The sequence below is a fragment of the Callorhinchus milii genome, unplaced genomic scaffold (genome assembly GCF_018977255.1).
Source record: "Callorhinchus milii isolate IMCB2004 unplaced genomic scaffold, IMCB_Cmil_1.0 Scaffold9, whole genome shotgun sequence".
In the NCBI taxonomy this organism is placed as follows: Eukaryota; Metazoa; Chordata; class Chondrichthyes; order Chimaeriformes; family Callorhinchidae; genus Callorhinchus; species Callorhinchus milii.
Genome location: NW_024704750.1, coordinates 7,006,712 through 7,029,163, shown reverse-complemented (window position 1 = coordinate 7,029,163; position 22,452 = coordinate 7,006,712). Strand labels below are relative to the sequence as shown.

General features: G+C 37.7%; 1 long non-coding RNA gene across 1 annotated transcript; it reads left to right on the top strand.

Moving 5' to 3' along the window:
- The first annotated feature begins 247 nt into the window (after positions 1 to 247).
- Positions 248 to 5,866, top strand: LOC103175275. The gene is made up of 3 exons (XR_487448.2): positions 248 to 555; positions 5,222 to 5,509; positions 5,731 to 5,866. It is a non-coding gene; the product is annotated as an uncharacterized LOC103175275 (long non-coding RNA).
- Positions 5,867 to 22,452: the final 16,586 nt, after the last annotated feature.

The following is a 22,452-nucleotide window of genomic DNA, read 5'->3' as shown; positions in this document are numbered from 1 at the left end:
TTGTTTGAAAGAGAAGGAGTTTCTCTTGGTGTCTAAGCTACTGGATGGAAGAACATTATACTTATGGCGCTGTAGTAATTAATAAACTCATAGCTACTTCTTATTCACTGCTAATTTATAAAGAATAACTGGAGTCCAAGGTTCTTGAGTTGTAGTGCTTGTACCTCATAGGATGTTTGGGAAGGAGTGAGAAGGGAAAGGGCCGTCTCTGTTATAGAGAATCAACATTGTAAATAAAATCCTCATTCTCTGCACATTCACGATTCCTGTGGTATCTTTATTTTTAAAGATCTAATAGATCCAGTGATAACCTTGTGCCTTTGATCTCAAATGTAAAAACGCAGCTTTGCTAATAGAGTTGGAAGGAGAGAGGTTGGGAGAGAGGGAGGGAAACTGGTCCACGTTGAAGATTTAAGCATGAGTAAGAATATTTGACACAAAAACACAAGCAGAACTAAATGAAGGAACTGTAATGGAACGCTTCAGAATTGCGAGGAAGAGACATACATCTCTTCGCCTCAAGGGCCTTGGGGCACACAACTGTTGGGATTAAATGTAAGTATTCTGGAATAAGTTGATGGTAGATTCCCAGAAAGGATCACAACCTCATATATATTGGAATTCTTTAAAGGGGCGCTGTCTTCCTGAAATGGTTAAGCAAACCGTGTTTTTTTTCTCTTGATTTAAGTACACACAATATGATTCATATTGAAATATGGCTGTATGGAATAAATAGCTTGTGATCCAACCCCTTTGGCTTCCTCTCTCCCCATAGGCTTGTTAAAAAAAATTCCATGAAGGGTATGTGCCATTGCGATGATTTGTGGTTAGGATCCCACCTAAAAATCATTTAGAAACTGTTAACACAGATGCTTTGACTTCAGACAATGCCTTTCTGGAGAGAGGTACTGTGGCTCCAAATTTTATTTTGCTTCACAATCTCTCCTACTGCAGCTGTTGAAGTAATTACTGTAAGCAACTATGCTTATATGCCAATGATCTATTTGTATCCATATTAGGCCCAACAAAATTATTGTCATGATTCCCATTACATGTTAAAATGCACCAATATGGATAAACGGCTGGGAGGCTAACCTCGGTCGTGGGCTTTCTACTGTTAAGATTTTTTTGCTGCAATGTAAACAGGTATCATACCAGATAACAGTGAGCTTTGATCTGTGCTGTGAGTCTGCAGACAGCAAAGGCCAGTGATGTGGAAACCTATCGGAATATTAGCACAATGAGCTCCACTATTGCAGCTTCATTTAGGATGGGTCCAGAAACAAATGTTAGTGTACCTTCATTTTGCCTGACATTAGGATGTTTGCTACGATAGAGATTCAAAACTTGCATCAGGTAAATTCAAGAGCGAGTACCAATGTTTTACTGGCATTAACATATGTAAGATGGAAGACACATATTCTTCAATGAACTGCTCCATTACATTCATTTTATTCACAGTACTCACACAATACAAGAAAATTACAGTCTGGCTCCTAGAGATTACACCCTTTGATACTATTCGTGCTGTAGTTAAATCCCTGCTCACACTGGAAAGTGTTTCCATGATGAGGAATGATTATTTGATTTTAGAACATCTCTAAAATGTATAAGTAGCACAAGGACAAAGACTATACAAAACGCATGGACTAAAGAAGTTATTGACCCCATCACACCCATTCCTTCCATGCAAAAGTACCATATTGCAGACTCCATCCATTCTGTTTTTTGCGATAAAGTTCAGCACAGATAGTCTCTGATCAAGAAGACAGTTTAACTATACCTACAAAATATTCAACCACCCTCACTATAACACTAAAACACCTTAATATCCTGGCTAGCTATTCTTAATGGTGCTTTAAGATCACCTCTATGAAATTCCTGTCTAAACACACATATGTGTTCTGTTCTGTCCGTCTCTGGATTGACCACTCTACCTCTAAAAAAAAATTGAAATGCCATGATTATGATTTCCTAGGGCTTCTTTAAGCAGGTTATCTTGAACTGGAAATGAAGTGCAGTACACTGCCCACGGTATAGTTTAACATCACTCGTTCAAGCAATTGGAAGTCAAAGAGTGTCTGAACTTATAATTCATTGACTTTTCAATGCAAATTAAGCCGCCGATCAGATACTATTACTGTATCAAGCAGGTCAAGATCCAAGGTCAACTGGTGTCATTTTTAGAGTTTCCCATGAGTCCCTCAATCCATCTAATCCTGTGAATTTACAACGCAGGCTTGCATGAATAAGCTGCACAATGGAGCAAAGGGGCAAAAGGAAAACTGTGTACCTTATATTCCCTTACCTATTGCACTGCAGTAAAACATTAAAACAATTTTCAAAGGCATTGAAACAAAACTCGTAGCTCAGGATTTGCATACTAATAACGAATGATTGTCATTTCGAGTGCTAGATTTTGTGTCTAAAATTGCATGTGAATGACTATATATGTTTACTTTAAAGGATTTACTTCAATTCACAAGCACCTTTTATTTATTTATTTTCAAAAACTTGGGTCAAAATGCTAAAAAGAAGCGACACAAAATGTATAGCACAGATTCAATTATCAGTAATATTTTCAGGTTGATTTTCAAACTCAACAAACTGGGATAGTAAAATTTAAATGCACTTTTAACACCGTGGCATCTAATTCTACGATTATCCAGTACACAAGATTACAGTGGGATTAATTTAAACAATCCACTACAGTACCAAGCTGTGATTGATCACTTATTCGCTCTGAAACTATTAGAAGGACACTGAAGTGGAAAATTATTTACATCTAGCAGTAAAATTCTTTCCTCGGTTACTTTCATTGGCGTTGCTGCTTACAGCAAACACTGTGAAGTAATTGCACTATTCCATGCAATCAGACCATGTAGAATAAAAACATTCACCATATTGCTGAATTTATCGCATGGCTGGAGGTAATTATATAAAAATATTTTTTTCTTAACAGTCAGCTTCTAAAGGGAAGTTAAGGGCAGGTTTCTTCTGGTTTTCTTTTGCATGTGTAGATCCTTTCTTTAAATGTGGTTAATGAAAAGGAATGTCTGTAGCATTATTTCCTGAAATAAACTGTTTCATTTCCCACTTGCTTTTGATACTATAGGACAATATGTTGGTAGCATGTCACCTTCTTTGTGTAGAGGTTCTGCAATCTGTAAATTGGTACTTAATGCAGGAGGTCTATTGAATTTTTGTTGTCACATAGAAAGAGCTTTACCAGGTACAATAATGCAACACCCACCCAGCTCTGCATTGCAGTATCATCTTAGACTATGGGAGATCAAGTCCCGACATGGGATTTGGACCCACAACCTGCTGACTCATAGGAGAGAGCATTACCAATGAACCAGGCTGACCCATGCTTTAGGGAAAAACACATCGAGAATTTTACAAATATTCAGTAGCTGGTCAAATATATGATAATGAAAAGGTAACTTAATTTGAATTTACAATGCTGACGTAGTTCACTGTCTTAGTCAGTACAACTATAATGTAGGACATTGCAAAGGCTCAGGGATGAGGTTAGTCAAAAACAGAAGTTAGCAGGTCAGCACTTCCTTGATTCAATCATTTTTACCATGTATCTGAAATGGGGAGGATAGATTAAATAATTTCAACAGATGAGTGTTAAAGTATAAGGACAATTTACTTTGTGGCGCAGTTATCTATGTATCTGGAACCTTGATCATAACTATCTTTTTCTGGACTGGCTTAATAAAGATCAGTTTAGTTCTGACCTCCACAATCACTTGCAGGAGTCATAATTGGCACCTTTGAGCCTCAGTTATTTTCAGTGCATACTCTCTTCTTATAATAATAATAATAATCCTTGCATTTGATATAGCGCTTTTCACGTCTTCTAGACGTCCCAAAGCGCTTCACAGAATATACTGTAAAGTGAATTGACTGTATATTTGTCGGTGAACTTCTTAATTCCTCCCTGTTTTTGTCCTCTGCTGCAGTGTTTGTGCGCAATGCTACACAGAGGGTGGGTCTGCTACTCTCAGACCTCTTCCAATGTTCTGCTCTAGAGCTTGTTGCAAGGAGGCACATAACAATGGTCCTGCAATACCACTACCTCTCCTAAATCAAGAGGCATCCAGTAACGCTTAACAGTGTGGTTCTGATTGTAAACCCAGTGGAGTTGTGGTTTAAACCTATATCCCACCTTTACTGTGAGATAAGTGTTACAGAGGACTGCAGTTCAGCAGTCTGCAGATGGGTGCTCAAAGATTGAGATCTATTTAAAAATATATTATTACTTTATAGCTGATTTTGTCCAACTTTAATTATGAGCCATTTCCACGGACTGAGGTTTAATGGCACTAATAGATATCAGCTCAAGATGATAGACTAAGATAAAAGAAGGAAGGAAAATGTTCAGTGAAACAATCTGGTGACTGTTTTGTCTGGACATTGAAAGTGACATGCTTCTAGGGACTTTTCTGAATCTCCCACTCTAATTGTATTCTATCATATGTCACACACACACGAAACTGGAGTCCCCACATAAAATACATTTGATGTTTTAAAAATTGTCATCTTGTTCCGACTACATTTTGCAGCTCTTTTCCCTTGAATGTGATCCTGTTCCTGTCCTATCCTACCTGCTCAGAGTCCAAACTAACTGCTTTGTGCCTTTGTTAAGATGCTCTGCCGCCACATTGTGTGTTCCATCTGGTGACATAATCAGAAGTGACAAATATCAGACTGGAAATGACACAATATGTCACCTAGGTTGCAGGTTTAAATATAAACCACCCCATGGCTTGTGTGTTGAACCAGACAGCATCTAAGCCACCACTCCACCTCTTATTTCATTATATACCTCCCTCCTGTATCAGAGATGTAAGGTGACTGCTGCACTGTTGCTGACTGTAAAGTACATAAACACAATCCTTGATGCTTCTTTGAGGCTCATTTAAATAGATGTATGAATGTTTGTATGTCCATGCATTCACAATTGCGAAGATGCGTAGATTATTCTTTGCTGCAGTCAGTATATTATATTAGTCGCTCTTCCCACTCCACTTTGGCCTCTATTTGCCACCTATTTGGCAGCCTTACCAAGATCATGAGCCGTGATTTGTGCTTGAGACCCCATGCTCTTACCACCTTATTCCAGCCTGCTGTGCCTTAACGTAGAGTGAGGCATTGTTAGCCGAACAAAATACAGCTCAAACATTTTCAATACATTTTTATTTTGCAGGAATGCCTATCGCAGAATCTATGCCGTTGCGTTCCGAAATGGAGGACCATACCAAAATATTGCACTTGTATCCACAGCACACAATACATAGCAAAAAAGGATATTTTAAAAAAAGATATTGTTCAGGATTGAATTGATTTGAAAAATTTGGAAGCAGTACAGTCAGTTCCTGTGATGTATTTTGGTTACTTCATGTGAAAACATTAGTTTAGATCCCATCATATTTTGGAAAGCCTGACCTAATCAACAACAACACCAACTTGCATTTATATAGGGGCCTACACACGGGTAAGTGTAATATGCTGAAAATTGTGACTCTTCTTAACAGATTCAATGTGTTAATTAATCTACATGGCGCAGGTTTCATCAGCTCCCTTTATAGACCACAGGAAATTGAAAATAAGTTTTAATAGAAATTGAAAGTTACATTTCCTCATTTGTGTCAAAGTCTCCAGCTCGCAGAAATTACCTTCAGAGAAAAAAAATGACACAGCCTCGTTTTGTTTCAGACATTCAAGCATGAAGTTCACCAAATTTGATGATTTTCTGTCAAATCTAAGCCGTTCAGAGTCTCTATTGTGCCAAACCTTTTTGTACAACCAGTCAATGGAGATCAGACTCTAAAAATAAAATGTTTTACATTTCTTCTGAAATTTCTTGTGGTTGAACCCAAGCGGCTAGGGGGAAGAGCGTCGCACTTTACATCACACTTTCTGCATCCTAAACAACCAACACAGAGGGTTGCATTCACATCTGCATCTCTAATATCCACTCTGTGATTCAATGCGGTTTCTCCTCTCCCACATGAGTCAACCGAAGCTGGCAAAAACTCCCTTGCAGGGAAATACCAAAGTAAGAATGTCAATCAGGGAGGGAGGAGATGAAATAAGCACTGTAGTCTCCTCAGTGGGAATTGAACATTGCAGCAATGTAACTATTAAAAAAACACACACACCTTTAGCAGGAAGGGAATAGTAATTTTAGTGAATAAAATGTGGGCAAACAAGGTTTTTTTCACAATAAAGCAGACATCCGTGTGTGAGTAATTATGTGGAATGATAAATGCTTGCCAATATATCCTGACTGAGTTTTTTTTGAAGACCTCAGTTATAGCATTGCTGCAGCTCTGCATTCATTTATTTCAGACGAGCAGATGTGGTGGAGTGACGTAAACCAAAGAGATGCTGCTCCTCCTTCCCTTCCACCCTCCCCGTCCTGCTCTCTCTCTCTCTCTTCTCCCCCATTCCCCCCCCTCACCCATCCCCCTTCAAATCCCCCCAAGGTAGATTACAGAGACATTATCTTAATGCAGTCCACAGATACATCAGACATACATACACAGTTGGTTTAAATAATGGCAGCACAGCTCAAATGAGATTTCTTCCGAAAGTTTATTTTTTTAATAAAATCTTGATCGAAAACTGTTGAGAGAAGCACTTCTGACTGAGCCCAGTTTCACTTTCTGATGGCCAGGCACATTGTAAGAGGCTGGTGGACATCGCCAACATCTCCCAACAGATGGCATCAAAATGAAACCACTGAATAGTGCCAGGAATGCACGGTACTGGATGCAGCTGGGTTTTATGCGTCATCAAGCGTTAGATTTTTTTTTAAAAAAAACGTTTCATTTACATTACTCCACACAGGCGAGGGTGATGCAATGCTGATTTACAGCAATTTATGAAGGAAGAGGGTTGGGTCAGTTAAAATGACTCATACCTTGTCAATTGTGTGGAGGTTCTCAAAAGTTGTAACGACAACAACAAAAAAAAGCAAGAACCAGTGAAATTCTCCATTTATGAAACCAGATGTACTGATTCAGCTAGTCAAATACTATATTATGGGAAAGACAGATGTGCAAATATTTCTAGCAAAACGAAAAGTCTGTTAGTACTTAGCTAAATTCATCACTGGTAAAAATAAAGAAAGCCAACCCTTTATCAGGAAACTGGGATATTTCCTCACTGCTGTTGATACAGTAATACAGTAATGACAGCACAGCTCAGTATTATTTATAAGTAATACTATATCAATCTTTTTAACAAAGGTATATTTGAGCGACAAGCCTCCAATGATCAGCCCAAACTGGCTTTTATTTCTAAATTCATGACTCACTCTGCTCTAATATTAGTGTAAATGAGATCAGTGGAATATCATATTTGTTTTACTTATGTGAAAACAATTATGCAGGGTGCCCAGGAGATTTCATTGTGTCTGCTTAAACAAGAGGGTTAAGTGTTTGTAAGTGCAGTTTGACCTCCACACACTCTCTCCCATTATTCCTCGGTCTGACAATATCAAAGGCATTGTAAAATCTTATGAAAATACAATGCTGTATTTGCAATTTGTTCAGTGTTTATAGCCATATATGGATACCAAAGCACAAAAACCTCTTGAGACAATTCATCAATGCTGAAAATCCAATGAAGGTATTTTCTTAGTTATTAACACAAAAGGTTGCAGTGCAAGAACAACCACTTTACACACTGATGTTTTCAAGAATATTCTTTTTTTAATCTCCCACTTATGGCACAGTTAGTGTTGCTTCTAAGCTCAGCTCAGAAGTTTTCATTTTTAAATTTAAATCATAAATAACGTTTGCATTTAATGGATGTTGAAATGTCTGAAAGTGCTTTTACAGGTAGCAGATACAAAGTGTAGTAACTGCTTTTTGAGACAAATGATACAACTAATTTACAAACAGCAAGGTCTCACAAGTAGCCATTAAAGGAATAATCAATTAAACTGGAGAATTGTTGGACAGAATACTGAAAAGAAACTACTTTCCCTTTTGAAGTAGCGTCATAAGATCTTTAACATCCACCTAAACAAGCAAACTTGGTTTAAAGTCTCATTTGAAGGACAGGAAGAATGTTGTGTTCTCCGAATTGAAGTTTCAGTCTGAACAATGATCTTGACATGGGCCTTAAAACCAGAACCTTCTGACCCAAGGGAGAGAGCACTACTAACCAAGCCTTACAGTTTCATGGATGGTACATTTCATTGCCCTAAAGCTTCTTAACGTTATTAAAGAGCCCCTTGCACAATCATGAATGTATTAAAAACAGGCCTCATCTGCCTTATCACGCGGACATTAAAGATCCTATTGCATGATTGGAAAAGAGAAGGGTATTTCTCCCGGGATCCTGGCCAAGAATCCTCCAGATAAAATTAGTCATTCACATCATGGCTGTTTGTGGGCCACTGCTGTGCACAAAGTACAAAGCAGCATTCGTCTCCTGTGTAGTGCAAATAATTTTTCAGACGAATCGACAATGTAATATGGTGCTATATCAAGTGCAAAAATTATTATATATTAAAAACATAAGTGTCACTTGGCATAGGCTTTGCTTATGTGTTTACTTTCAACATTCAGACAGACCTCTTGTGAGCTCCTGCCAATGGGATTCCAAGCGGGAGATATAAATGTTGTTTTCCTCTCAAAACATTGTCACTATTGGAAGCTCTGACTAATTGTTCCAGGAGTTTAAAACCAGTAGTGAAATGAATCCAGGGTCTCACAGTTTGAAGCTACTTAATTAGAAGGTACACAGTGGGTACCACAACTCTAGATACAAAATAAAAATCCCCATAACACATGAAGTTCCTGATGCATTACAATATTACAATCCAAATTTATAAGTTTTCTTTTAAAGGCTAACTGTTTATATTGCAATACTTTCTGGAATTAGATAAGTAGGATTCATCCCTCCAGGGAGAGAGTGCCATTCCATTCCATTCCAATATTCTGTCTTTAGGATTTCCATGTGTAGGTGGGATGCATGGAAATCTCAGCTTGGGTTTGGATACTCTTAAGCACAGTGATGGGTTTCCACATATGTCAGACACCTGGCTGACGAAAAAAGATCCTGTGATGCGCTTTGAGATGGCTCAACGTGATAAGATGCTATATCAAATGCAGGCAGTATTAAAAATATTTTCCTTCGCATAAATACAGTATATTCAAGAAAACTGTGGCTGATACATCTGGGGTGAAATTGAATTAAAAGAAGACGATGTTTTCTTTCTGGATCATGTCCATAAGTTATTTTTCACATAGCAGAGAACTCACGAGTCTGCCTAAGGGATTCAAACCAATTAGGTGATAACTCAATTCAGTCTAAAATATCTATCTGCGCTGATTGTAGTTGGGCGGGGGGAGGGGAAAACCTATCACAGAAATTATTAGCAATTACAGAACCGGAACACTTATAACAGTTTACTCCCATCACATGCTTGTGGGAGGAGAAGGGTTTAAACAGCTCAGCTTTCTAGAGATAAAGAAAGCATTTCCACGTGAACTTTTAACACAGGAAGTAAAACCTAGGCAATTTCAGATTTCCTGTTCTGGTAGTTTCGCGGTACTCTCATTAATGTCTTTAATATTTTTTGCAAAAGATACAAGGGTGAATAGTATTTTTTTGGGTGCACAGTCAATTTTAATTTTGGAAGAGTCAAACTCATTTATCATTCTCAGCTCATGCTGAGGGTGGTCGAGGTGATTTGACTTCATTGACAAGATGACAAAGACGGTCAAGACATCATTGTATGACTGTTACTGATGTTACCAGCATTTCTGTTACTGAATAAATGGAAAACAATACAATGTGTATACGTACTCGATAGCTTAGTCCTGTTGCGGAGTCAATCAATCCCATCAATATGCAATTATTTCAAAAAGCTTTGGAATAGGGATCACATCCTATTCAGCTGGACTTGCCTACACTGGAAGATGTTTTGCAGTCTGACAATCTTCTTTAATAACTGTACCCATTTGTGCAGGAGAAAAAATCCATGCCTTTGCCTGCTCAGAGACTGCAATCAATGTAATATAATGACACTGTAAGAACATAAGAGATCATGGGATAGGAAAAGACCATTCCAGTTCATCTCATTATGTTAAGAAAGATATCGTGTTGAGGCACTGAATGGCACTGAATGGTGTAGTGCTTCAATAAGTGATCCTTTTGCCTCTGGGGTCTGAGTTTAAATCCAACTCAGAATGACTTGAAGTAAGTCCATCCTGTCTGCAGAATCCTTTCAATCCAATTCGCAGTGACTGTGAATTAGCAGCGTGGAATTCATCAGTAATTAGCAATCCCAACCACAAAGACATGATGTGGGAAAGGGGAAGAATGTGTCCTAGTGCAGAAGGAAACACTCTGATGAGGTTAGTGTTGAGACAGTCTGGGCTCTCGTCAACTTATTGAGCACAACATATATTATTTTTTACATATATAAAAGCTGCAATTTATAAAGAAGTGAACGAGTGAAAAACGAGAGCTCCAGCAAAGAACTTGGTTAACCATTCTCTTTACTCAGACTTCATTTTGCTTTATTACATTTGCTGTCTTTCTATCAGTGGTAACTGTATCCTTGACGTTCCAATGTTTTTAAGCTGGAAGCAATGGTGCCAGAAAAAGAGGCACTTTCCCCCTTGGCAATCCACAATGATGGAAATGGGTTAGTGTCAGCACGGGAAGATAATTATTGGCAGCACTTAATACCTATCTTTTATTTTCCTCAGGACCCCATTTAAAAGGTACAGTATAACCAATATTATCCTCAACACATTACAGAGCTTCTCACATATTTTTTAAAAAAATACATTTTCTCAGACACTAATGGAGTCTGATCCATGTTTTACAACATGATATTAGAGGTATGTTTTTAAAATAGCATTTGGCATTGGTTACCATTAAAGTTATTTCAGACCAGATAAAACACTTCATTTAACAGTGACACAGAAAGTGGTGTGCCTGGGGTAACTAAATTCTGATTGTTTAGAAGAGGATTGCGAAAATAATATCCTGGAATATTAATGGGTTCAAAGCATTAGTTTTCTAAAAAAAAAGTTCAAAGTTATGGTATTAAAATCTACTTCAAAAAAACGCTTAAGGCAAGTATTCATCTGCCCAAAATGCATTGCTTTAATCTGCTAACAATGGCCCTGCTTAAATTGTAGGACACAATATACTTGATGGCTGTCAGTGAATCACAAGATGCTAAACTAAAAAAGGAATTTAGAAGACATAAACCACAACTTCAAACAGTTTATGGCCATCATCTGAATGCTGAGATTGGATTACTGTCCTTGGTTTACTATTCTGTAATCCATTTGAAGCCACCTTTATTTATTTAGTGGATAGCAAATTTCTGTTGCTAGTAATGGATTACATTGATGTATTGATGGTCATCAGTTCCTTTAATATCACGGGTATCTTCACAAGAGTAGTTTCGCATGATGTAGAATGTCAAAAGATTGTATTTCAGAATTTATTATGCATTTTATAATGAACTTGCAACAGTTCAGCTGAAGACATTCAGAGCACATTATGTATTCAGACGTATTCTTGGAGTTAAAGCTTGTAACTCCATATCTGGATCCAACTAAAATTAATAAATGCTTTGACATGTCCTCCTGATGTGAAAGGCACTTTATAAATGTAAATGATATTGTATTGTATAAACTCCATTCTTTTCTGCTTTTAGATACTTTCTGGTTGTAATTCAATTTTTTAAACTTTGGACAAGTATCAAAAAGGTGAGAATTTTCTTTTGCACGAAAAAATTATGATTATGCTTTTTGCTGAATTTATTTGAAAGAAAGTATTTCTTCCCATGCAAGCCTTTCATCTTCCTTGTTTACTCTCTGCTGTTAACTAAGATGAACAGTTGCCAGGTATGTCCTGCTTTAACTCGCTGTTAAGGACGTTCTTGCAAGCACATTCTGAAGTGACTCACATTTCAATCCACTCCCCAATTTATCTTTGCTTTGCTTTTCCTCCCATATCCAGAATCACCTCTTAGCAATGACCCCATACAGCAAAGTTCATACTCTGTCACAGCACATCAGCTAACATATTATACTGTGAATGGGTATAACTTAATCATTTAATTAAAACTTGTTACAGCAGTTTCTTACTGCTATGATTAAGATAAACGTGTACATAAATCTTCTATTCATTCCTAAGGTTTCAAGCATTTATTGTCAATGACTTATTGCATTTAACACTTCTTTGAAAGTTTTATTGTACAGGGTACAGCTCTATAAACAGTATATCCAATGGGGAATTGGGAAATAAGTTTACCAGGAAGACTCTTGGAATTTATGAGTACTCGTGGGATGAATTTGTCATTCTGTGCTCCCAATGAGCATTGTCTATCCGTGTAGAAAAGAACAATTAACTACTGCAGCTCCACATGTAGCCACAGTTTCCCTCCACCCCCATATGAAAGTTTAGCAAAATTGTGTTAACTACACGTGACACTATATTCTCGCGGCAAGAAGGTATTAATAGCATGTAGCAATTAGATCCTTTGAGACCCTATTCTGTTTCAGTGCACACACTCAGCAAGGTCTAAAAATATAAGAAAAGCAGCTAAGTACATTTGCTAAGTTACTTTCGATGACTCATGCAAACATAATTCATTCCAGAAAATAGGGGACAGTAGCTATGAGAAAAGATCTTGTCTTAAAAGAAAACAATGACAGGTACTTGTAATTCTGCAGGGTTTGGGAAATGTGGACGCAGTTAAGTTTTTCTGCTGTGTACACAATTAACTAAACAGTATATTTTATTTATTTTGAGTATCCAAGTGCCCATAGCATAGAACTGTATAAAATTCTGCACAAATTGATTACTTCTGGGAGGCCACAGGAGCAGCAGAGGGAGAAAGGTGCTCTATTGAGGCTGTTGTAGACTACGGAAGATTTTCTTCTGTATCTGGTCATGTTACAGGTGACTTGAAAGTTCTTCAACTTGATGCTAGTCAGCTGGGGGTAAGTTTGACTCTTCAGTACAACTTCCTTGTGTTCCATTCTTTGAAGATTCTTATGTCAATAGGCCAGAAATTCAACAAACAATTGAAATAAAATATTCATTCTAATCACTTGTCTTACAGAGCAGTGGCATGACACACTTGGCACTGAGTTAATGAGGTTTTAGCAGCACAAAACTCTTCATCAGATACGCAGTTTAGAGAACTTGATAGTGATTTAGCGAAGCAATGTGAGAGAGCACATCAAGGTGACTCTCTCTCACGTTGCTATAACGGTAAACAGGTGTGCATTCATAAACACTGCTTTACTTACACTTAACTCAGTCATTTTGTGATCCATAGCCAGCAATAGAACTGCAGGCTGCCAGTTTGGCCCACTCTGCAACAGGACGTAGTTCAATACTGTCTGGAATATAATTAATATAACAATAATGGGTCAAAGCCTATTTAGACTTTATTTGGATTTTTCAAAAACCGTGCACTACATAGGTTCACACTCGTTGCTTCCTAATCTCAGCTGTGCCACTCTGAGGATTGTTGAGCATGGGCCACAAGAAGGAATCGCCCCAAAACTTTGGAACTCTATCCCTCAATTCCTCCGCCTTGCCCCCTCCCTACCCACCTTCAAATCCCGCCTAAAGACCTTTTTGATCGGGCTTACGGTCACCTCCGCCCTCCCTCTCCCCGTGCTCGTTGTCAGACGCCACCACTGTGAAGCGCTCCGGGACGCTACCTCGCGTGAAGGGCGCTATATAAATGCAAGTTGTTGTTGTTGGTGTGTTGGAACACATTACAGGGACCCCAGGCTTCTCTTGCACACTTCCCAATACCCAGTCTCATAGCTGCATTGGCAAGTCTTTGGAATAGGTTGCCTGGGGAAGAAGCATGGAAAACAATAAGGGAATGAGGAGGGAATCTTACGCCAAGAAAGATGCACTGCAAGGCCACACAATTGCAAGGGTAGAGCATGTAGCGGTGATGCAAAGTTGAAATTTTACAGCTGGCAAATAACAAATCAGTGCCAATTACCAGCAGTAAATGTCAGTCATTGTACCTGACTCCTGTACAATGTTCCCTTGATTTTACATTGCACCGGATAAAGATACTCATTACAGGGGCAAATGATTTGTTCCCAACATAGAACACACAATGCAGAATTTGAGTTGAATATCAAATTACCATTTAGTGACTTCAATTTAGAGGCTTTTTTTTTATAGATCGGTTTGTACATTAGGCGATGTAAACAGCAGTAATTGCAATGAGAATGGATGGCTCGTGAAATTGATCCTGGTCACTGTTAAAACAGAGAATTTACACTGGGTCAAAAGGCATTTTCTTATTTTTAATCCATTCATCATGAACATTGAATCTAAGTATGATCTACAAATCGTACCAGTAAACCTTATAATAATATTATTTGATATAATAATAATAATAATAATAATAATAATCCTTGCATTTGATATAGCGCTTTTCACGTCGGGAGGACGTCCCAAAGCGCTTCACAGAATAGACTGTAAAGTGAATTGACTGTATATTTGTGGGCGAACGCGGCAGCCAATTGCGCACAGCAATGTCCCACAAACAGTCGTAGATTGAAAATGACCAATTTATTATTGTTTTTTTTGTTTTTGGAGGGATTATTATTAGGCGTGTGGAGTAAGGAAACTTGCCCAAGGTTTCGCCCTGCCTGGAATTGAACTCAGGTCTCTCACTTGCAAAGCGAGTGCTCTAACCACTGAGCTACAGGACTCCATATAGCGCCCTATCATGTCGTTGAGACATCTCAAAGCGCTTCACAGAATATACTGAAAAGTGAATTGACTTTATATTTTGTGGGTGAAATATTTTCCACCTTTGCTGCGTACTGAAGACAAGAAACATCCACTAGCCTTTTGCCTGTCAGCCAGCATCTTCATCCCATGGGAGCTGAAAGTGAATTACTTCGATACTAGAATCAGAATAAAATTATTCAACTTTGAATTTAAGAGCCAAGATTAGAAAAACAATAATGGAAAACCATTTAAGACAAGATTGATTATTCAACCAGAATTGAAATGAAATAATTTGTCAAATCAGCCAGTAAATCAATGATGTGGTGTGTAACTTCAACATCCTCACACTTGTGCTCAAATGCATTTGCTCCCTAGCATCGCCCTCCCTACCTCTCCGACCTCCTCAATCCCCAATCCACTACCTGATCCCTCCACTCGACTGGCACCGGTCTCTTGCTTGTCCCTCGCAACCTCGCTCCACCATTGGAGGTTGGACTTTCAGATGTTACACCCCGGAACTGTGAAACACTCTCCCTCAATCCCTCCACCTTGCCCCCTCTCTCCCCTTTTTTACGTCCTGCCTAAAAACCTTGCTTTTCCACCGTGCTCACGGTCACCGCCTCCTGCAGTGGACTCTGCAAGTGTCAAAGCACAATGATGAACACTTTGGCACAGTTCAAGTATAAATATCTATGTCTAATTCAATACTGATTACCAGTGAGCCAGTGGCAATAAGGAAACAAATTGTCTGTTTCCTTCAGCCTGATTCAGATTATATCGATTCTCAGACTGTTGCTCAACTCTGGCACCAGTTTGTCTCTTTAAATCTACAAGTAATGCAATTTGCACCGTTTAGACAATGTATATTTAAATTGTTTTAACAGCTGTGAATTCAGTACAAAACGCAATTAGCAACTACTGCATAAACAGGATACGTGGAGAAAGAATGCATTGAGAACATCCAGATCTGATGAAGGAAGATTATTTTCCCCCTCTTCTCCTGAGGATCCAGCATGGTTTCCGAGTCACCATCTGACTTTAATTCCAGTTTTCTTCAACGACTTGCATGCCGAGGGTGTCCAAAGCATCAAGAATGAGCCGTCCATTATTGGCATACAATTGGACTATGGAAGAAAGGGGCACAGTTATGCTGATCCTGACCTGTCTTCATCCAACATCCACTCTAGTCGCTTTCAATGGAATAGAGATCAAGAGAGGGGAATGCTGGCTGGTTATTTTACCCAGTGCACTGAAATCAACTCTATTATACCAACCCCCTACCCCTCTTCATCTGAGATCAGCTAATTGAGTACAGGCAAGTAATTAAACCTGGAGATTTCCAAGCTTTTATGGGCTTTATTAGATTTGTATCCATGACAAATTGGAACTACCAACATCCTGATAATATAGACGATAAAAAGGCTGACTGGTTGCTTCTGCAGCTTTTATGAATAAGGAATGAAATACAAAATGCCCCTGCTCAAAACCCAGTTGATTTTATAAGTGGAAGTAGGAAGAAATCACTGAATGAACTTCACTAGCTGACAACATGATGTGCTTTTTCAGGTGAGATCTCGTGCTACATTTGCATCAGTTTGCTGTCAAAATGAAATAGACTGATTGATGGATTTACTCATTTCCATTTGGTGCTAAGATTATCCGGTGGATTTGAATATATACGAATTGTACTTATTGAAAGCAGCAAAAGTTTGGCAGCAAATGTCTTGCAATATCAGGAAACCCTTCGCATTAGTGAAGTATAGAGACTTGCCTTTTCCAATTTTCCAGAAATGTTATCATTATTAATAAGAAATTGTTATGTTTAAAAGCCGGGAGCTGCCTGTAGTTCTGTAGTAAATTGTAGTTTGGGATGGTATAGACATTTTCAAGTGTTTCAAGGGTTTTGTTTCAAGTCTCTGAAACCCTATTGACAAATAAACCTTGTATTTAATATTGCACCTGACCATGTCATCAAAACATCTAAAAGCCTTTCACAAGATATACTGGACAGTGCTGCGACTGTGAATTTTGTTAGAGAAAGAGATGAAAGTTGGTTCAAATGGACATAAAACCTTTTGAAAGAAATGGTAGCTCAAGGGCAAAAACTTAAGCTGAAAAATGAATACTTCTTTTCATCTTGATGTTTTGTGTTTCAACCATTGGTTACTGGTGTAATTAATATGTCTGTACATACAATTGTGGATTTATCTTGCAATTCTGTATACATGGTCCACCACTAAGACCCATCAGTTCTGTGATCTAAGTCAAGCTGAATGCATGCGATTGCCAGTTTCTATATTTGATGTTGCAAAGCTGGGAGGAAGTGCCTCAGAGAATATCCTAAAACTAGTGCCAGAACCTGCTGAGCTAAGTATCTCATGGCACAAAAATACATCTTAAACACATTCTCCAACTGGGCACTCTGCAGTTTCCAAACTGGATTTTCCATAATAGTTTGAATTTGTTTTAAATCTTGGTTTGATGGACCCAACGTCAGAACCTGGAATTCAAAACAAAATAAAACCTGCGAGTTTACTGCATTAGTACCCGTGAGAATATCATTCAAGCATTCAAGTGTCACATGCAGTCAGCTATCAGGGCTGGAAGAATTCTCCTGCATTTACTAACCTAGGGGTAGAAAGTCATTCTAAAAGACACAGCAGTATGTGCTCAAAAGTTACCTGAAAAGTACTGAGCAATACATATGTAAAAATGGTTCAAAACCAAGTTTATTTATACTCAGAAAATTACAAGTGTATTGGCTATCATGTGGGTAAAGGATTAGAGGCATTTTTATGTGATAAAGTGCTGCATTGAATTTAAGTATTAAGTTAGTTAAGTAATTCCAGGGTGTAAGAAACTTAGGGGCCATATTCCGGATGGGTAGAACATCATGCCATTGTAAGCCATGTTCTCATTTTGGGCAAGTTTCCTTACTCCACACGCCTAATAATAATCACTCCAAAACAAAACAATAATAAATTGGTCATTTCAATCCACGACTGTTTTGCGAGACGCTGCTGTGTGCAATTGGCTGCCGCATTTTGCCCACAAATATAAGGTCAATTCACTTTACAGTCTATTCTGTGAAACGCTTTGAGACATCTAGAAGACGTGAAAAGCGCTATATCAAATGCAAGATTATTATTATCATTCTCATCGTATTCACCTGGGCAGGTACCAAAACATTATACTTTAATGGTCAGAAGTAATGAAATGTTTTGACATATTAAAGGCAGCCTGGAGAAATAGAGCAGCTGTTTTCCTCATAAATAAGTTAATTCAGAAACTGGGAGCTTAACTGATGTTATAAAATACACCAGTTCTTTAGTAAGAAATAACTGAAAATGTCATCCTTTCCAGGACCTTGATAAAGATTAGTATGTCAGTACAACACATGTATTATACTGTACCTCTTATCTAATTTCTTCAAGCTGAAGAACAGGCAGAAACTTATCAGAAACTGAACTGTTTCTTACTTGGAAAAGCAAAATATTATACAACTTCGAAAAGTTTCCAGCAGTTGCTAATAAGGAACAATTTTACTCCTAGCAGAAATAAAACTTGGTTAATAGTACCAAAAATGTTATAGTGCAATCTTCACTGGCTAGCTGAAATGAAAGGCATTGCATTAAAGTAAGATACCTGTGCTGTTGTTTCAGGATGTGATTGATAGAAGCCCAGGAACAGATGTTACCTCAAATTATATTTAACTAGGAGACCCAAAAGTCTGCAAAGCTGAAATAAAAATTAAAAGTGAAGGAAGCAATGAGAAAAATTCTAGAATTATTACTTGTTGTAAGTGTAAGTTTCAAATTGAAGTAATTTTATTGATTGAATGCTGGAGAAATTACTCATTTGGATGCAAAGCAATGCCTGCACAAAGTTAACAGCAAGCATCGGACCAATGGCATTGACTTAGTTAAGAGTAATAGGGACAGGCACCTTATCAGGAGTGTTCTGCCAGCTTGCAGAATGTTTGGCATTAGTTGTTATCCCAGCAATTGAGGTTCTAACAACCAAATGTGGAATAAACCCACAATAATTAGTAACAGAAAACATTCTCACCATTGAATGTCACAAACTGCTTTTAACAGGTGAATAACCCTTTCTTTAGAAACAAGGACAGTGGACTGTTCATACCTTTACACTCTGTCACACAACATACAGGTTAGGAGCACTCCAAAACAATCCACCGAGGCAGTGGTGGAGTCCTCTTTTAGAGCAATAGTTTAAACTGTGTTTATTTAAAAATTTAGCGCACAAGGGGTGTTTGAATGAAGGTCCTTTTTCCATTTGATGTAATCTTTTCAGAATACTAGCTCTTCTGTCTTCTCATTGCAACATGAAGACATTTCTTAAATGAGATCAGTGATTCATTCCATGTGCCAGCAGTTCTACAGTATCTTGCCCCAAATTAAAATTCTACCAATTATATACAACTTGGATCTACTGTATTTAGACACTTCAGATAGAACAACATTGAAGGCCCAAGTTAGCCAAGCGAGAGTAGAGGTCACAGAGATAGCAAGCTGTCATGGTGCGAAGGATTTATAGGCGAGGGTGTGCTGACTTTGAAGTTGTTCTGTGGGGAGATGAGGAACCTGCTGAGGATTGAGGTGATGACATGTGGAGTTTGATGTGAGTGAGGAGGTTGGTGGTGGATATAGTTAATTATTAATTAGTTAATAGAATGATCATCAATTGAAATGATACAAAGGTTAAACTAATAACTACAAAGTAACATGTTAAAACCTAGTGGTCTCATCTTCTGATGCGTGTCTTGTCAAATCACTTTTTAGAAAACTACCCTTTGACTTTGAAGTGGAAGGATCTAGATGACATTGTACTTGACATTGTTTTGCATCAGGTTTGATAGCATTGTTCAAGTTCCGTATGTTCAGAATTTTATTAGCTAAAATATTTGATGCCGAAATTAACATTCTAGCCTCTGAAAGACAAATGAGTACAATGTAAAGCATTTTTGCTCAAACCTTTAGAAGTTAAGATAGGTGGGATGAGTGCATGTTGTGGAATGTTTTACAGTAATCGAACAAAAAAATCTTATGGGTTTACATTTTCCACACTATGCAGCTGCTGCACACTAAGCAAAGCTTATCTCCAAAGAGAACTGTAACCTCGGGGCAAGGAGCACTTGGCTGACTTCCTACGCTTCACTGCTTCTATGCAAAAAAACGGAATTGTGCAGATACTTGGAACTAACACTTATCTGCTATTAATGCTGCTACTAATACAATTTTTCAACACACCTATAAAAAGGATCAGCAGACTATCTTTGACCAGTGACTGAAAGCTTTACTTAGTTAAACAATCTTCTATTTGATAATAATGGATTAAATTTAAGCTTTTTAAAAAAAAAATGGCCAAAACTGCTTAATAAGAAAGCAAAATACAATACAAAATTGCATTTGTACAGCGCCTTTCACATCAGGAGGACATCCCAAGACGCTGGACAGACAGGGATTTGGACCCGAGTGGACGGGGGATTGGGGTAAGGGAGAGTGGAGGCAGGGAGGATGGCCGAAGCACGGTTGAAGAGGAGGGTCTTAAGACGTGCCTTGAAAGAGGCATATAATTAACTTTTCTGTTTTTCCTCACTTACTAAACACTTACCCTCTTAACACATCCCATTCGAAAGTCTGCAGAAGGAAGATAGGCAACCACCAAGGCTGCTCTAAAATGTACCCACCCAATTGTTCGGTTGATACTGTATTTATTCTCTTGAAGACTTCCAATTCTGGCTTGGGAAGAATCCAAAGCGCCATTCAGTACCTGGCTTACACTGACAAGGCTAACATTATGAACTCACTGTGTGAGACATTAAAGACAACCACCTCATTCCTACCATTACATTATCTACAATCTTTTTGTATTTATTCATAGAACTGTGGACATATATTGTGAAAGGGGCGAGAGGACGAAGAAATAAACAAAGGGTGGGATACAAAGCTTTAGAAAACACCCATTATTTGTTCAATTTTTATTTAAAAGGGTATTAATAGCATAATCCCTGCATTTGGAGTGGAGCAATATGTCATTCAGGATTTCAATCAGAAATGAAAGAAAAAAAGGTAGCACCTTTCATCTTATATTGAACCATTTGCTATTTCAGACCACTACAACATTGACTTACCAGTATGCTCAAATGAAAAATTAAGCATCCAAACGATGGACATAGTTTGTTCCAACTGGCTTAAGTATTACCTATTCTGCATCTGATAAAGAGCTGCCACAGATTCAACAATTCAGCATTGTTCTTGAATGCAGGGTACGCTACAAATAATTACCTCCTTGATAAAGAAAGCCATGGGTAATTAACAGAAAGACTCAATTTGAGCACTGTTCATTAATCCGAATTTAGCACACAAATAACACTACACACAGAAGACCTCTCTCAGGGACTTACAAGACAGTTGTACTTTACTGTATTATCTGAAATTCCAGATCGGTTCCAATTGTGTGTAAAAAATTCAGAACTTTTTGTTGAACTGTGCATGTTTAAACATTGCTTCCTCATCTATTACAATACATTTCCATTGATTTGAAATCTAATCATTTGTATTACATGGGTTTTCACAATGTTCTCTGCCAAGTTCTCACACACACACACACAAACACACTAATATAATGTGCATTATATCAGTTCTGAATCACACCTTAGATTTCATTAGATGCATGTAAAGAAAAACACCAAATGGACCCTGCAAGTCAATACATGTATTTTATTAACCAAAATTTCCTTTGCACAAAGGGCTTCAGCTTTCAATCAAATGCAAAATCTGCATTCACTTTTTGTGAATTTAATACAAATTTCATAGATAGTTTCAAGAATCTACTGGAAATACTTGATTTTAACATCTATATCCCAAATTTAAGCTTTGGAAACTTGTAAATAATATCAGGGTTTAAGTCCTTTATTGTAAAACATGCAGTGTTAACCACACAAGTTTTAAGGCAAGGTTTTCGGATTTTACTATCAACCAACTTTGGACAAAGGGAATAATTTTTCCCCCCTAATAATTTTAAGAGCATGAACCCATACTAAATTGAAGTAAGAATTTGAAAATTGCCAATGAGACACTTCAGTAAAAAAGGAGAAATCTAGAGGACAAGCTAACCCAGACTGCTCATGCGCTTTTTGTTGCCAAATTACAATACAGGAGGCCTGGAGCAAGATATTCTTCCTCTCAGCACAAAGTCAAGTATGAAGAACACAAATACTTTTTAACAGTATATATCACCCTTTTGTAGGAACCCCAGAAAATGCACTAGCTTATACTGACGAGACAATTCCAAATGAAATTTCAAGTTGAAACACATTTAATTATGTCCCGAATGCTAGTTGACAAATTCTAGTGTTCAATGTTTAGAACAGATTAATGGGGCATTTTCTTCAATTTTGAAAAGTAAAGCATGAATATTCAATTACATTAAAAAAATGAATTTAAGAGACATTATGGTAATTTACACTATTCTCTGTACATAAAGTGAGAGACAACAGATATTATACAATGTTAATCTGTAAATAAGGCATTGCAGATTTTGAATATTTAAGACAAACATCTGTATATTCTGCAAATTACTGATAAGAGATCCATATTCTAATGAGATTAAAGCAATTTTCAAGTAGTATCGACCCATTAGAAACACTTG